We start from the raw sequence: 16,509 nt of genomic DNA, 5'->3' as shown, positions 1-16,509 counted from the left end.
GTAAGCGATTTCTGAGAAATGCTGTTGATATTTGAAGTCGCCAAAACAAACACGCTCCTACCCAAAACGATCACACCCCTAACATGATAGCTCTGCCCCCAAATTCACGAACACACTATGGCTGCGTTCTCCACTCCACTTTTAGACACGCATTCACGAACTTCCCTAAGCACTTCCCCTCAGGGGAATCCCTGCCACCATTCTGAAGTGCGTTCCACTTTGTGAAGTGGATGAGGGAAGTTTATATGAACAGACCCTCGCTCAGTCAAAATCAAGTCTACTTCATATGTAGACTTCAGGCAGCTCCATATATCTCAATGAAACATGACTGTGACGTCACCGCATATCACGTTTAATTTACCCCACCACAAACAACTCTGAGATATATAATATATATATAATTTTTTTTTTTTTTTTTTTTTTTTTTTTTGAATATTTAAAACAACCCAAACACACCTATATGCATATAGAATGCTGCATTAAACAATGTAAGGGGGAAAAAAATTGTAATAATAAATCAACTCCATAGTGATCAAGTGCTTAGGACGTTCCAATTCAGCCCTTTGCAAAGGTTCCACCAGTAGTGGGCACTCATGCAAGGCAAGCAATGACGTACATCCGAGTCAACGAGACTGAGGGAAGTTACCGAGGGAAGGACATAAAAAACGAACTTGAACGCAGCCTATGCAGCACAGGCACCTCCCCTCATGAGTGTATATGCCCCTTACTGCTGATTGGCTACAAGTGTGTTGTGCTACTCAGTCCGATCCACTTTCAGCAGCGCTTCTTAGAAATTGCTTACTGCACCTTTTAAAGGTTTTAAGTAGACCTCAAAAAAATTCAAGAACTGCAAGTGGTCTAAACAAGCTCTGGAGTACTAGATTGCTCTCCATTATAGTATGCTTTTGCTCACAAATAAATGAACTGATGTCATGTTTACAATATACCTTTATGGTTATCTGGACAAAGAGACATTTGTTATATAGCCGTACATGCATAACTCAATAATTAATGTCCATTAATCATTTAATCTTATGCACTGAAAGTGAAAATACTATGTGTACATTCATGCTTTGGTTAATCTGTCATTTGATTTCTTTTCTGATTGTTTTATTATTATTTTTTTAATAATATTATATAGCACCTGATTGGTAACTACTGTATGGTGGTGCTTAAAGCACTTTAGTGAGCCTATGGTGAGACTGGATATTTCCCTGTGGTATGGATTGATCAATCTTATTTAAGGGCATAAAACTGTTGAATCTCAACAAACGGACAAATGAAGTCTGAACACTCACATAAACGTTTGTACACTGGCTAGATCTTTTGTTCGGTGGAACAGCAGGAATATTTCCATGGCATTCATTTTCTCATGCAGTCTCTGTGGTGTCCTTACGCTTGTTGTTCAATATGCTGAAATATACGGGCCTGGTTCAGTGATGTCTCAATATACGTCCATTTTTGAAAACCTGGTCTTAAGCTTTGTATCGAGCTAAACTTAGGGATTTAATACAGAAAGACAGAATTCAGCAAATAAAAACTACCACTCAAATGTCATTACATTCAGATGGTTTCCAAATGAATAATGTATTCTAAATGTCAGCCATGGTTTCCTGGGTAGAATCATAGCTCTGTCCTGAAATGAACTGTTTTTATAGTGATTTTTCATGAAAATAGAATAAAGTTGTTGTAATGGGCAATCTTCATGGAAAAGAGAACTAATCAAAATGGATCAATGAACATACTGACCTGTATAGTGTGTAGTTTTTGGAGATATAATGTCTATCCAACCCTGATCTAATCGTTCTCTTAACAAATTACCACTTTTGAATATTGAAATATGAACTTAATATTTACTTGGATGATATTGTGTGTATATTTGGCAAATTTTCATTAATAAAATCTGCATTTAATACCAGGTTTTGTTGCTTGTGCTCATTTTATGGGATGTTTTACACACTCAAACTTGGGATATTCAGAAATCATGCATAGTCTGTTTTTAGGGGCCGTTTACACAACACCGTGGTTTTCAACTAAAACTGAAAAAACGTTGTGGTCTGGCCATTCATTTACACAACAATGGCGTTTTGGGGGACTGAAAATGCAAACTTTTGAAAACGTGTTTCAAAGTGCAAGTTTTTGTAAATGATTTTCATTATTGCCTCTGTGTAATGTACAAATAATGAGAATTTGTGAAAACAGTGAGCTCATGCACATGCATATTATGTGTTCAGTCTATAGGCGCATAGTTTTTCTTTACAAAGTGACGACATCAACTACTGGTCTGGCATGCATAATACAGAATGGAGTTTGTTTTGACAACATTGTCGTCAGTAGGTGAAAAACTCTAAGGAAAAACTTTTTCCTTTTTAGTATGTCATTGTCATGTAAATGTACCCTTAGTTCATTTTACTTATTTTCAACCTCTTATAACTCTCTCTAGAAGAAGAAAAACACTACAGCATGGCATGCAATAATGTAATTTATTAATGGTGTTTTCTAAGGCAAGGCAAATTTCATTTATTATTCAAAAAGAATCACTCTTAAATAGGTCATTTTAATGCCTTGGTCATTGTATTAAAGATGAAAGTTGTGATCAGTAATGAGCTCATTTCAATGCAAAGGGTGGCTAAAAGTAGAAAACTGGCCTAGACCATGCCATATCTATCGTGTACTGCAAGCGTCAAATTGATCGCTTGCAGCAGGCTGGGTGTAAGACGATCTGATGAATGCACAGACACACACACGCAGATTCATCATTGGGGTATTTTAATGTAACATGTATGACAGACCAGTGCTGAATAACTTGTCTCTCCTCATCTGCACCTGGCCAGATGGACCGAGTGTGATTTAAATATTCATGAGTGCCTGATGAGAAGTTGAATACGTTATCACACAGGGATTGAGATGTCTTTTGACACATCATGTCATATTACGTCTTTGCATGCCCACTACTGTGTATTTGCACTGATCTAGCTACTGTACTCTCAAATTGTATATTCTGAGAGCCCCCTAGTAGCCTTGTCTTGATTTATTGTTCACAACATAGTTTTATGATATTTTAAACAGACTTCATTAAAGCAAAACTAAAAATGTTAAGACTTAAATGTAAATTAAAAAAAAAACACACTCTTGTAATAAATAGCAGATATTTACTGACAGCTTTAATTATAATCAAAGTAGCTACAATAATTTCTAGTGCAATTTCTAGTGTAATTATTTTTATATGCCGTTTTGTGACATTTAGCCTACTTAACTGAGATTTCATAAAAACATTATAAAATGCTGACATATTTCTGAAAACAGAGTTTTGTTTTTGTTTTTTCTTAGAAGTCTTCACTAAAGGATAAGTTTCTGACAAGCCGTCTATGACGTCAATTTCAGAATTTCTATACAAACCTGTGGAACTCTTTCGTGCTCGCACTTCCCTCTGTAACAACACAAAACTGGCGGTCAAGATGGCAAAATTACGTTTTTTTTTCTTAAAGGGAACCCCTGGTGTTAAGACTTGTATGGGTTAATATAAAGTAAATGATGTCTCTTACTGAAATATGTAGTAGAAAACCCATGAAAAATTTACGTCATTTAAAAATTTAAAATCCACTACATATTTGGACTGATTTGGACAATGGGTGGCGCCATTTTGTTTAGGTGCACAGTGCGTTCTTTACAGTATTAATTAATTTTTTTATTTATTTTATTTATTAGTTTAGTTAACAGGGACATTGCACATTAATAAAACATTTCTGTAAATGCACCGGAATTAGCCAAAGGCTATTTTTCATCTGTAGTCCCTGGACAGAATATTACAAGCCACCTTAGAAAGAAATATGTGGTTAAAATACATACTAGTAAAACAAATACATAACACACTACATAAAACCCATCTATCAATATAAAAATCTCAATACAATAAAAACAAAACAAAACAAAACAAAACAAAACAATAGCAGGACAGCCAGCAGATGTAAATTCTAATGTTGACAGAGCTGATTATTAATAAACCATTTCTTCACCTGAACTCTAAATAATTGATATGCATTTAGTTCTCAGTTGCAGCTTTAACAGAGAAAGCAGACTGACTGCTGTGTTCACACCAAACGCGAATAGAGCGGCTGGCGCGAATGATTTCAATGTTAAGTCAATGTAAAGACGCGTTTATACGCGCGTCTGGAGGTCTCGCGGCGCGAATGAGGCGTTTAGCGCGGCGCGGAAGACGCGAATTCGCCTCATTCGCGCGTCTAGTTCGCGCGAATGACGCGAATTGAGCGATTCGCGCGAATGGTGCTTTTTGTGCGACTGATATTATCAGTGAGCAGTCACCCAGAGATTTATGACACAAGTTCATACTTCTATAGAGACAGGAATAAAAAGGACCTCGCTTAAGAGTGTCGGTGAGGAGATTGGGCAACCTGGTAAGTTGTAAATACACATTTCACTTTTGAGTCACGGACACGTTTATCGACCCGCGGATACAAAGCGGTAGCTCTCTCGATGAACGCACGATCAACATCAGCCATCTTGCAAACAGACAACCGCCTAGCACTTGCCCCTCCCACAAAAAGCGGATTTCGCCTCGGACGCGCGTCAATTTCGCTTCAAACGCTTGTTTTTTACGCGCGTCTATTTCGCTCTAGACGCGCGAATGCATTCAAAATGTTCAAGCGGCAAACTAGACGCGAATTTGACGCTCTATTCGCGTTTGGTGTGAACGCAGCATTAGATTACTCCGCCTGAATATAATACAGTCTCCTCTTAAAGGATTAGTCCAATTTCAAATAAAATTTTCCTGATAATTTACTCCCCCATGTCATCCAAGATGTTCATGTCTTTCTTTCGTCAGTCGAAAAGAAATTAAGATTTTTGATGAAAACATTCCAGGATTATTCTCCTTGTAGTGGACTTCAATGGCCTCCAGACGGTTGAAGGTCTAAATTACAGTTTCAATGCAGCTTCAAAGGGCTTTAAACGATAACAGACGAGGAATAAGGGTCTTATCTAGCGAAACGATCGGTAATTTTGGAAAAAAAAAAACAACTGTATATGCTTTATATAAACAGATGATCGCCTTGCACGTGCTTCCGCTTTCCGTATTCTTCAGAAAGCTTATGCTGTATGTCCTACGCCTTCCCTATTCAACTTACAGAACGAACGCTGCACCAGTTTCGTTTTTTTCCATAAGTAGAATAGGAGTGGATCTAGCTGACTTCCAAACACTTGGAAATTTACCCTGAATAATCAAAAGGTTAAATAATTCTAGTTATAGGTTTAATTAATGTCGTACTAGACTCTTTAAGCATAACTACATCCATACCATATTTATCTTTTGCTCTAGATGGTTTAAGAGATCTAGTCATTTTCATAACATCTAAATCAGTATCAGGCCTTATACTAAAAGCAGGCTCCATTGTATTGACTGGACACACATTTATGTATTCAGGCAAAAAAAACTGTGTGCAATGGTAGCTACCGAGTCAATAATGTGATGATTAAATTCTCCTGCAGGTATAATCTGTAATAATGTTTTCTAGTCTTTTTGTGAAAATCTGACTATCTTCCTCCTCCCAGTAGCAGATCATCCCATTCTATCTGTTGAATAGCACCTTTAAAATTCTCCTGTCTATTCTTTGGGATCCCAAAAGATTCACATTTCTTAGCAAACGAAGCTAAACCGCTTCTTTGTTAGTTTTCTAACCACCAGAATTAAATTATGATCAGACAGGCCAGTTAACATATTAAAGGATTTCAAAATTCGCTCAGGTCTATTACTAAACATTAAATCAATTTGACTTTCACTAGAATTAGTTATTCGAGTAGGCCCACTTATTAACTGTTTAAGATCAAAGCTATCGGTTATCTGTTTGAGATTTTTCCTAGTGGATTTATCTTCCCAGTTCATGTTGAAATCACCCATAATTATTACCTCTTTGTTAAAATTACATTCTTTCAATAGATTTTCAAAATTCTTATAAAAACTACAATTAGAGGGTGGGCGATAAATTATAATAAGAGTGAACAACATTTGTGGTGATAAAATAATATTTAAACCAATGCATTCCAAATCCTGACTGTTTAACCACTGAATTTCATTACACTGAATAATTCACAAAATTAACGGAATGCATAGCTGATATAAAAAAATTGGATGACCAGTAATTTCCTACTACTAAATTCAGAAAAAAAACAGAGATTCTAATTTTTGGACCAAAAACTTCTTCAAGTGACAACCTAGAATACTGTCTAACACTTGATGGCTGCTCTGTTAAGTCTTCGTCGTCAGTTAGGAACCTGGGTGTGCTCTTTGATACCAATCTTTCATTTGAAGGCCATGTTTCTAGCATCTGTAAAACCGCATTCTTCCATCTTAAAAATATATTTAAACTACGACATATGCTCTCAATGAAGAATGCAGAACAGTTAGTTCATGCGTTCATGACCTCGAGGCTAGATTACTGTAACGCTTTACTGGGTGATTGTTCCACTCGCTTGATAAATAAACTACAGCTTGTACAAATTGCAGCAGCTAGAGTTCTTACTAGAACTAGGAAGTATGACCATATTAGCCCAGTTCTGTCAACACTGCATTGGCTTCCTGCTAAACATTGTATAGATTTTAAAATCTTGCTAATTACTTACAAAGCACTAAATGGTTTTAGCTCCCCAGTACCTGAGCGAGCACTTAATGCATTATAGTCCTTCTCGTCTATTGCGATCTCAAAATTCAGGCCAGCTGAATAATACCTAGAATATCAAAATCAACCACAGGCGGTAGATCCTTCTCCTATTTGGCACCTAAACTCTGGAACAATCTTCCTAGCATTGTTCGGGAAGCAGACACACACTGTCAGTTTAAATCTAGACTAAAAACGCATCTCTTTAACCTGGCATAAACATAACACATTATCAATTTATATTTTCTGGAACAATCTTCCTAGCATTGTTCGGGAAGCAGACACACACTGTCAGTTTAAATCTAGACTAAAAACGCATCTCTTTAACCTGGCATACACATAACACATTATCAATTTATATTTTCAAATCCGTTAAAGGATTGTTAGGCTGCATAAATTAGGTCAGCCGAAACCGGGAACACTTCCTATAACACCAGATGTACTCGTTACATCAGAAGAAGAATGGCATCTACGCTAATATTAGTCTCTCTGTTTATCCCGAGGTTTACCGTAGTCAGCCGGATCCGGGCCGTATCCAGGTGAGATCGAGGACCTACGTCTTGATACGACCACAACGCAGCCCTGAGGTGTCAGCAGAGATTGAGTCAACTAGATCATCCACTGTGAAGGCCTCATCGACACGACAGCCAGTGCGACAGTTCCTCAACAAACCGTCCCATACCGGCGTGATGAATACAATCCTCAACTGGATGGAACTGGAATAAATACTTTGACTGTTGCAATCCCATCAGACTTATGACAGCTGCCTGAATCATAACAAAGCACTGTTCGCCAGAGGAGAACTGGCCCCCCGACTAAGCCTGGTTTCTCCCAAGGTTTTTTTCTCCATTTTTAACACCTGTTTGCCACCTGATGTCACCTGTTGGAGTTTGGGTTCCTTGCCGCTGTCGCCTTTGGCTTGCTTAGTTGGGGACACTTGACATTTTGATATTCAACAGTGTTTTGATCTGCCTGCATTGACACCATTGTATGCAAACTGAACTGAGCTGGATGATGACATCACTGTTTATTCCAATGCTGATATAGATAAATTAACTAAATCAATTACTATTAATTCTTACATCGGAATGAATCAATACTTAATTTACTTAAGATGGATACTGACACCATTTTCTTTAAGAGCTGCTGTGCAGCCAAAATTATATACCAGTAATCACTATAAAGCTGCTTTGATACAATCTGCATTGTAAAAAGCGCTATATTAATAAAGGTGACTTGACTTGATTGATACTATCCTTTATATATATCATTACTCCACCTCCCTTGGAACCTACTCTATCCTTTCTAAAAACATTAACTCCTGCAGGAGAAACATTTTCATGGAGCCAAGTCTCTGATAAACAAAGATAGTCTAAAGATAGTCTAAATTCAACTTCAATAAGTTCTATGTTGATGACGCCAAATGGTTGCACTCACTGAGCTACTGACACTGTCCTATTGCTATTTCTACCACAACACAACTCAGAATATAATATATACAATGACACATTGTGCAGCTTTTGGTTGTAATTTTCAGTCGGTGAGCCACAAGAGAAGCGATTTAAGTATTTACTGCTTTACCAGCAATAAGAGGATAAAAGAATGGGAAGTTGTGCAGAATGTGGACGAATAAAACTTCCTAACTGCGTCTTTGTTCTCTTCACTTTAGCCCTGATGACTGTGAGGCTTTTTATCTGTTTTGGTGCAATGGTAATCTAGTAACGCATACAAGTCTTAATATCCGTGGGGTTTCTTTTAAAACACGATCAGCCTTTTCAACTTGAGCCAGAGCGCAAAATTGGTGAGGAGGAAAACATCCAAGACGTGCAATGTCTCTGTGGCTATTCGAACAACTGTTGTATGATTGACATGTTAAAATCGTCTGATCACCTGAATGCATACACGGCATCACGGCACACATGAGCTTTGAGGCAGTCTGTCTCAATCGAGATGTGTTATAGGCTTACCTTCGTCAGTCTCCACGACAGGCACGGCATTTGGTTAAAGCATACCATCGGCAACTGTAAGCTCTTTCAGCTGTGGTCTACTAAAAGCCTCAAAGGCACCAGGGCTAAAGTGAAGAGAACAAAGACGCAGATCTGTAGGAAGTTTTATTCGTCCACATTCTTCACAAATTCCCATTCTTTTCTCCTCTTATCGCTAGTAAAGCAGTAAAGACTTACATTGCTTCTCTTGTGGCTCATCGACTGAAAATTGCAACCAAAAGCTGAACAATGTGGAATCGTATATTATATTCCGAGTTGTGTTGCGGTAGAAATAGCAATAGGACAGTGTCAGTTTCTAAGTGAGTGCAACCATTTGACGTCATTGACATAGAACGCACTGTGCATCTAAACAAAATGGTGCCACCCATTGTCCAAATTGGTCCAAATATGTAATGGATTTTTTAAATAATGTAAATCTTTCATGGGTTTTCTACTATATATTTCAGTAAGAGACATCATTTACGATATATTAAGCCATACAAGTCTTAAAACCAGGGGTTCCTTTTAATTATTTGAATATTTCGCTCTGCATAGAATCTACTTACCTGCGTTCATGTATTGGCGTCTGTTTTCATTCTCCCGGGATTTTCCTCTCATTTCTCAGCAGGTATTCGTGCTCCGATGTGCTGCGAAGCATCGAATCTGGATCAGTCTGGTTATTCACTAACAACAGCATATGCTATGAGCATAATTGTTAGTCCTTTTAAGATTTTAGGAAGCAGACACTCCATAAAGGTAAAGTTTCTAAACGGCCTTAATTTTTAAAAGGCTCTTCATCAGGTGGGGCTAAACCCCACGTTTCCTGGTGAGTGTCTCTCTCGTCAAACTAAATAAGAACCTGCATGTTTTCTGTGTTTTAAGTTGTGATTACACCATGCGATTTTCCACGCTCAGTCGTTAAACAATGCAGTCATCAAGTTGGTTATTTAAAAGGGATATTTTACATGACAATTCTGTCATTATTTTTCCAACCCAGACTTACTTACTTGCTTTGGAACTTAGTATTTTTTTTTATTTTTTATTTTTTGTCTTTACAATGGAAGTCAATTGAGAGCAAAACTGTTTGCTTACCAACATTCTTCAAAATATCTTCATTTAAGTTCTGCAGAGAAAAGAAAGTCATACAGTTTTGGAATAACATAAGGGTGAGCAAATAATGACAGAATCTTCAATTTTGGAGGAACTATCCCTTTAAAGTCACCATGAAATCAAAATCTTTTTTTTTTATTAATATTTAATCAAAATAACTTCCCCTCCCCCTTGCAGTGACATGGCGCAAGGGCGGGACAACTTATCACTCACATGAGATCGCAACAATAGCAAACCACAACCATCCAATCAATTCCCAATGGACAAAATCAAGCCCCACCCGTTTCACTATATGTCAGAATTAGAAAGAACTTCTGCTTCATGCCAGCTTTAAGCCAGTCAATTTTGTTCACATTTTCATTGTTCAGAGACAATTACATGGTCATTGGCGCTCACAATTACATGGACATCAACGCTCACTGTCAGAAAACCCGCTAATACTGATCAGTGTTTTGATGTGCCTGTCTTTCATATTTTCTGTGTTCGGATTTGCAGTTACACAACATGCTCTCTGTCAGATGGTTATGTTTACATTAGTACGGAATTCCAAAGCTGCCAAAATAATAAATAAATGAATACATAAAATAAATATAAAGACTTTATAAGGGCTTTAAAGACATCCCATTCTTAATCCATAGGGTTTAATATGGAGTTGGCCCACCCTTTGCAGCTCTAACAGCTTCAACTCTTCTGGGAAGGCTTTCCACAAGGTTTAGGAGTGTTTATGGGAATTTTTGACCATTCTTCTAGAAGCGCATTTGTGAGGTCAGGCAGTGATGTTGGCGAAGAAGGCCTGGCTCACAGTCTCCGCTCTAATTCATCCCAAAGGTGTTCTATCGGGTTGAGGTCAGGACTCTGTGCAGGCCAGTCAAGTTCCTCCACACCAAACTCGCTCATCCATGTCTTTATGGACCTTGCTTTGTGCACTGGTGCGCAGTCATGTTGGAACAGGAAGGGGCCATACACAAATTTTTCTCACAAAGTTGAGAAAAATGCATGAAATTATCCAAAATGTCTTGGTATGCTAAAGCATTAAGAGTTCCTTTCCCTAGAACTAAGGGGCCAAGCCCAACCCCTGAAAAACAACCCCACACCATGATCCCCCCTCCACCAAACTTTACACTTGGCATAATGCAGTCAGGCAAGTACCGTTCTCCTGGAAACCAGCCAAACCAAGACTCATCCATCGGATTGCCAGATAGAGAACCGTGATTTTTTCACTCTAGAGAACACGTCTCCACTGCTCTAGAGTCCAGTAGCAGTGTGCTTTACACCACTGCATCCAACGCTTTGCATTGCACTTGGTGATGTAAGGCTTGGATGCAGCTGCTCGGCCATGGAAATCCATTCCATGAAGCTCTCTATGCACTGTTCTTGAGCTAATCTGAAGGCCACATGAAGTTTGGAGGTCTGTAGCTATTGACTCTGCAGAAAGTTGGCGACTTCTGTGCACTGTGCACCTCAGCATGTGCTGACCCCGCTTTGTGATTTTGCGTGGCCTACCACTTTGTGGCTGAGTTGCTGTTGTTCCCAATTGCTTCCACTTTATGATACCACTAACAGTTGACAGTGGAATATTTAGTTGTGAGGAAATCTCACGAATGGACTTATTGCACAGGTGGCAACCACCCTTGAATTCACTGAGCTCCTGAGAGTGACCCATTCTTTCACAAATGTTTGTAGAAGCAGTCTGCATGCCTAGGTGCTTGATTTTATACATCATGGCCATGGAAGTGATTGTAACACCTGAATTCAATGATTTGGAGGGGTGTCCCAATACTTTTGGCAATATAGTGTATATACATTTATTTATTTTCACATCTATTTATTTAAACATTTATTTGCCCATATGGTAATGAGAGGGGAGTGTTTTACCTCAGACATAGCAATTGAGCTCAGAGTGGCAGTGCTGAAGCTTTGAGGCCATAGTGACACCTTGTGGTGTGACCAAACGAAACGCAAGAGGTTTGTGGACATGCCATTGCAAGCCACACAGGGTATGACTGACTTAGAGATGGGCAATGTGGCCAAAATCTTATATCACGGTTTAAGCCATGTAGTATCACCCAAACTGTATGTATATTGGTTGACAATACATACTCTTTATTCCGGACATGGCCGTAAAACATCATTGCGATTTCGGTCAGGATTTCTAAAATGTCTTGGTACACATTAGCAGAACCTGTATCTTCAACGAGTCTGAAAATAGACACTTTGACAAGGAAGCACGTGAAATTATCCACTATTTAATCCCTTTTAATGTAAATGCGCTGGATATGGCTGATAAGAGCTTACGTATTGACGATGAGACTCGCACACCAGCTCAGAATGCGGAGAGAAACCAGCGCACATTTCACTGAAATCTATGCAAGCATATTGATCAATGCGTTTGAAATGTGACTGCAAATACAGTTTCCATTCACGTTTCCTAATTTTGCATGCACAACATGTGACAGTTCAAAATATAACACATATTTCAAAGTTGCTGCTCTTACACACTGATTAATCACACATCATCAGTTGAAATTATTCTGAATTAAATCAAACAAAAGGTGTCAATGTAAACGTAGCTAATGAACTTATAGGTTACAAATGTAACCCCCAATCCCTGGAAGAGGGAATGGAGATGTTAACGTCAGTGACTGACATATTGGGATCTCGCCTGAGAGCCCAATTGCCTTCAAGGGGTAACAAAACAAGCCAATGTACATTGGCAAGTGAGATTTCCATTGTGAACCACTCCCTGCACAGCATGTATATAAAGAAGCATGCAATCATTAACTCACTTTAGTTTCCACTGAGGAACCCAAGACCATGTCCCGGCTGCTCAGCAGTTGTCTCAGGCATTGTGGCATTGGGAGTAAACGTCTCTGTTCCTTCCTTCAGGGAACAGGGGTTACATTAGTAACCTAGACATTCCCTATCTGTCAGTTACTCTCAATGTTAACATCAGTGATTAACAAATTAGGATCCCTAAGAAAAACAGCACAATCACTGCACCTTGCAGCACCCCGTGTAAGCTGCCAAACACCCCCCCCCCCATACCTGTTGGGGTGTAGAAAGGACAGGGCTTACAAGGAGAATGTCAATCACTGCTGTTCTCTTACCCTATACAGTGAGGCTATTGGATAACACTGGGAAAGCGTGCCTATTCCAGATGGAAAGGGGCGCTACAGAGACCACACCCTTCCCATAGAGATGTAATGTGGAGATGCACATATGAACTGGCCATTAGGACAGTGCTACATATGGAAGGTCTGTGTGGTAGATCTTGCCTTGACAGGGATGGAGTCAATACCGTTATGGAGACGGCAGAACAGGCTCTGTCAAGGGAAAGACATGGGCTCACCAACAGGGAAGCCATACCGTGGAAAAATACACATGGGATCGCCCAAAGGGAATCGCAACATATGGGCACCTAGTCTAGCACAGGGGCTGACAAACCAGGCATACACACAAGTGTTAGACCTCTCCCCTACTAGCTACTTGTAGCCAGTACACGGGAGGAAACTGGCTCTACACAGAGATTTTAACGTGTTAGGTGTTGCCCAGCCTACAGCTCTAGAAATGTCTGCTAGAGAGGCACTGTACGCCAATGCCCAGGAGGAGGCAACACTCCGAGTGGAATGAGCTCTCACCCCAAGGGGGCACGGCTCATCTTGGGACTGGTATGCCAAGACGATGGCATCCACTATCCAGTGGGCCAACCTCTGTTTGGAAACAGCCTTTCCCTTCTCCTGACCTCCAAAGCAAACAAAGCAGAGGTTCTGAAGCTCTGCGTGCAGTCCATGTACAAATGCAGGGTGTGAACGAGACACAGCAATGCAATGGCTGGGTCTGCCTCTTCCAGGGACAGTCTTTGCAAGTTCACCAACTTGTCCCTGAAGGGAGTGGTTGGAACTTTGGGCATGAATATAGGTCTGGTCTCAGGATTACGTAAGAGTTAGACGGCCCAAATTCCAGGCATGTTGACCAGGCACGTTGATCGAAAATGCTTGCAGGTCCCCGACACTCTTGATGGAAGAATACCAATCAATGAACAGGCTCCACTTCAAATCATAACCGCGCCTCATTGAGGGGGCTCTAGCTGAAGTGATAGCATGTATTACCTCTGAGGGCAGATAACTTAAGCCCTCCATATCCTGTCCAGAGACCACACATGAAGGTTGCAGAGGTCTGGACATGGATGTCATATGGTGCCCCGTCCCTGAGAAAGAAGGTCCTTCCTCAGGGGAATCGCCAGGGAGGGGCTGTTGTGAGGAGCATCAGTTCTGATAACCAGGTCCAGGTGCGCCAGTATGGTGCAACCATCAAGACCTGCTTATCGTCCTCCCTGACATTGCACAGGGTCTGTGCAAGTAGGCTCACTGTGGAAAACACATACTTGCAAAGGCCCCAGGGCCAGCTGTGTGCCAGAGCGTCTGTGCCGAGGGTCCCCTGGGTCGGGGAATAGAACAGTTGGCAATGGGAAGCATCTCCAAATTAGCTGGAAAGCAGGTGGAGTCTCCATTCTCCTTGGGGTGTGAGCTGTCGTGAGAGCTCGTCGGCTGCACGATTGAGCTTGCCAGGAATGTGAGCGGCACAAAGTGACCTTAGTCGCTTCTCACTCCAGAGGAGAAGATGGTGGGCGAAGTTGCGACATGCAACAGGAGCATAGATCACCTAAACGGTTGATGTATGCAATGGTCGACGTGTTGTCCAGTTGGACCAGCACATACTTGTCCTGCAGCAACGGTCAGAACGACGCAGGGCAAGACACACGGCTAGCAACTCCAGGCAATTGATATGCCACTGCAGTCGAGGTTCTGTCCAGGAGCCCAGGCAGCGTGCCCGTTGCACACAGCACCCCGGAGGCAGCATTACAGGTCAGCCTCAAAGCTTCAGCACTGCCAATCTGAGCTTGATTGCTGTCTGAGGTAAAACATGCCTCCCTAATTACCATACAGACAAAGAAATGTATAAATAAATGTGGAAATAAATAAATGTAGACATAAATACAATTATAAATAAATAAGGAAATAAAAGTATAAATGCTCATTCATTTATTTATTTATTTATTTATTTATTTATTTATTTATTTATTTATTTATTACATTTCTTTGTATTTTTATTTATGTACTTTTTTTTTCTTTTTTTTTACATTTCTTTGTATATTTATTTATGTATTTATTTATTATTTTGGCAGCTTTGGAATTCCATAACATAAGTGCATTAAAGGGAAATTTCCCACCAGGTCCAAACGCTCCTTGAGCAAAAGCAAACAACAAACAGTGCTAATATACACTCACAAAGTGTTGTAGTACTCTGAAAAATCATACCTCAGTTGGCCAGACAGTGATTTTTGCTGAATTGTTAAAATACTGGTGTCCAGGACATTGTAAACCTGGAGACTGTAGTGAACACTGTGAGTTTTTAAAAACTTAGCTTAAAGGTGTGCTATATAAATGATAAGTGCTCATGAACGGTTGTTGAGATTGTTTTCACACGTGAAACACAATAGAGTCTTGGACCTGGAAACAGTATTATCAGAAGGGCGATACACCACGACTTAATTTTGTTTATATTTGTTGCATTCGCAGTTGGGTCATCAGTGCTCTCAGTCCAATGAGGTGGGTTTCCCGGTGTGAATTTAACTGAGATATTGTCTGTGCTCTCGGTCAGATAACCTTGTTTACACAATATGGTGCTCTCGGTTAGATGGTAATTTAAGCTCCACCCTTCCAGGTGTGTGTGTCTCGTCATTCATCCCCTTGTTAAGCCGTTTTGTATTGGCCTTCCTATAATACTGTTTCCGGGGTCCAAGCCTCTACTCTGCTTTCAAGTGAAAAAATATTTTCTGCATTGAGAGTTGCAATTATACAATGTGGTTGTTAGCATTCTAAGATGTTTCCTTTTACATGATTTCTTGGTCAGATCTTTATGTTTACAGAACATGGCCAGTAGGGATCTCGATCAGGTGGTGTTTTTAACCAAACCCTTCCAGGTGCGTGCTTCATGTATTCAAAACTCGCCACAATCTTGATCGTATTTTCTGCATTCAGATTTGCAGTTACAAAACATTTGGAAAATGCAAAGGAATAGAATAGATGGACAGGACTAAATGAATTAAATTATTCTTGAGTGGTGGTTAAAAAGAACATTTTTAAAAATAATAATAATTAAAAAAATTCAAACGCTCTTGTGTTTCCATGAATTGTGTTTTGCATTTCTGAATCAAATTTTTGTAATGCAAATTTGGCTATGCCTTTGTAAATCATACTTTAGTTATATGAATTGAATGTGTGTATTGCTGTTGTGAATATTAATTTGCTTACACATTTGTATCACATTTTGTAAACATCTTCATATTACTCTAACTACATAATGAAGTACTACGCATTTCTACACCATGCTAACAAATGTTATGTACTCAGAATATCTTTTTTCTTACTTTTAAAAGCACTGGTTTCATTAGAATATTTTTAATCTTTAAAGGAGGCTTAATTTAATAGATTACATTTCACTGAGTGCAATCAGTGCGTCATGAAAAATTGTCATAAAGAATATTTAATCATATTTTAATAGCTGCTGGATAACAAGTGAACAGTATAAAACACGTTCATCCAGTACTGAACATCCAGACAAGAGTCAACAAGTTGCATGCATTTTGAATGTTTTGACTTTTAACAGTCAAATAATTAAAGTATCTTGTATGTTGACTGAATCAATATTTCGCAATTTTGCTGTTTTATGTGTCTTTTTAG

The 16,509-nt window shown here is 39.4% G+C and overlaps 1 long non-coding RNA gene across 1 annotated transcript; it reads right to left on the bottom strand.

Moving 5' to 3' along the window:
• Positions 1–1,939: 1,939 nt before the first annotated feature.
• On the bottom strand, positions 1,940–9,794 carry LOC125254996. The gene is made up of 3 exons (XR_007181809.1): positions 9,223–9,794; positions 3,400–3,430; positions 1,940–2,868 (listed from the first exon to the last, which is right to left on the bottom strand). It is a non-coding gene; the product is annotated as an uncharacterized LOC125254996 (long non-coding RNA).
• Positions 9,795–16,509: the final 6,715 nt, after the last annotated feature.

This window comes from Megalobrama amblycephala, linkage group LG20 (assembly GCF_018812025.1).
Source record: "Megalobrama amblycephala isolate DHTTF-2021 linkage group LG20, ASM1881202v1, whole genome shotgun sequence".
Taxonomy (NCBI): Eukaryota; Metazoa; Chordata; class Actinopteri; order Cypriniformes; family Xenocyprididae; genus Megalobrama; species Megalobrama amblycephala.
Note: the sequence above shows the minus strand (reverse complement) of the source record. Positions and strands in the feature narration are given on the sequence as shown.